We start from the raw sequence: 2,196 nt of genomic DNA on the forward strand, positions 1-2,196 counted from the left end.
TAAATTTCTTGTAACAACAGCAGGGGTAATTTCTCATCAGAAAAAAGGCCTTATTTTGATTCACATCCTGGAATACATAGCAGGCTTTCTTGTAAGTGGGTGTATTGAATGTATCCTGCTTCCCACCTAAGCTAACTTAAACTGTTAGGTGTAAGTATAATCTTGACAGTTTCTACAGGAACACGGGCGTCGGACGTCGTTTATGTAAGAGCTGTGATAAACTGCCTTATTGTATGATTGACAGTTGGCCAGAGCTGGTGTACATGGACATCAGATAATCAGTTATAGACTCAGCAGCATTCCCCATGGCTCATCAACCCTGCAGGGGGAACAAGATATGGGGGGGGGAGAGATCAATGCCACTGTTTATACTAACCCACCTTACTCTTTCGAGATGTGTCAAAAATAAAGAGATATGTCTTGAAGAATTAACACCATCTTTGACATTTTTTATTATTTTTGTCATTGTTACTTCTGATTATCTTCGCAAGTTATATTTTTGATTTTAAAGTATCTTATGTAAAAAGTGAAAATAATTCTAGACAATAGTTTATCAGTCTTTAGGAGTGTATGCCACTTCATTTTTTTTTTTTTTGTCACCATTACCAATTCACAGTAACACCAGATTTATGTTTGTAATGACAATCATATATATATGTACATATATGTGTATTGTATTATTTTCAAGCATTAATCTAAGCACAAAGCTAAAATGTCTCCAACTCAACGTCAGATTTTATGCCAGTATGCGGGACGGTTTGGCAGTAACCTGCGAATGGCCATGAGTTTCCCTTGAGCTTTGCCGGTCTCCTCCATCATAATGGTGGACGTCATCATAGAAGTGAAATATTCTTGAGCATAGCATAAAACACCAATGAAATAAATAATTACATAAATAAACAAAATTAGATGCAAATTAATGATATTTGATAAAAAAAAAAGCTAGAAAATAAAGTCACAGGGATTTATTTTGAAAGGTTCAGGCATGAATGCTTATGAAATGTTGAGTGTTTTAATCATCAGAAAGTCAGACATTTCATAGTTGTAAGACTCGGACTTGAAAGAATGTATGCTCCTTCAAATTATTAAAATATCTATTTCCTGATTAAGTGTAACAGAAATGCTGAAAGTTGCTGATAGTGGTAAATTTACAATACGCTAGTTCAACTGTTCCTTGATGCCGTTTGTGCTGACTGTGTTTGTTCCTGGTAGAGAGCCTGTGTGTGCAAACACACGTATGACTAAGGGTGTGAACCTAGTACCGCTATTTGATTATCAGACTAACACAGGATTCACCTCCTCAGATCAGGTGTTTGGTTGGCATGGCTTGTTAGGGTATGCTGGTTGAAGTCAGGAATTTAAGGGTGTGTTGTTAGGAAAAGCAATGTTAACTAGCATATAGCTATCTTGCAGTGGGTTGTTGTCAGTGCGTGCACTCGTTCTGAATTTAATAATACACATATATATGTTCCCATAATCTTGTATTTATTTTGTCTAAAAGGGAAATTTAAATTTCGAGAATTTAACAGATTACTAATATTGTCTATCAGTGAAAATTTATGTCCCTGTCCGCACTCCATCTTTTTATGACATTATCAGTATTAAAATATGTATTTATAACTGGACATCTGAATTATGCTGTAGCAGTGTAGTATCCCAGACACAATGAACAGGTCTATTGCCAGTCATATAAATTTGATTGACACGAATGTTTATGTTATAATAGCTGACCCTTATCCCATCTATCTGTGTTAAGTGTTCAAGCAGGGGAGAGTATGGTGTTGCCAGGGTGTCCTTTGCCTTCAGTGTTAGAGCTGCAGACCCCACCAGCCAATGGCATGTCAGCTGAGGCAGGCCTCACACTGGGCTGTTAGCCATCTCTACCTCACAACTGGAGACAGTTTTCTATGAAACATCTGTCTCTATTGTGTTTTTACTTCTGATGAATAGATACACCCTCCCCTTCCAGGCTAGAGAATAGACAGCACTTCCACAGCCTGTCAGCATGCCCCAGCTTGAGACCACCACATGACAATAGCTCAGCGGCTAGGCAACGCCCACTTCCTAGCTCTCGGCCAATCAGAGCAATGTCTTGGAGAGGCTCGGCCAGTAGACTTCAGGGAATCTCTAGTACTTGTAAGAGAGGCCCAGTGAGATCTGAAGGACAGTAGAGCCAGCCTTTAGAGAAGAAGCCAA

This window comes from Liolophura sinensis, chromosome 6, assembly GCF_032854445.1.
Source record: "Liolophura sinensis isolate JHLJ2023 chromosome 6, CUHK_Ljap_v2, whole genome shotgun sequence".
NCBI lineage: Eukaryota > Metazoa > Mollusca > Polyplacophora > Chitonida > Chitonidae > Liolophura > Liolophura sinensis.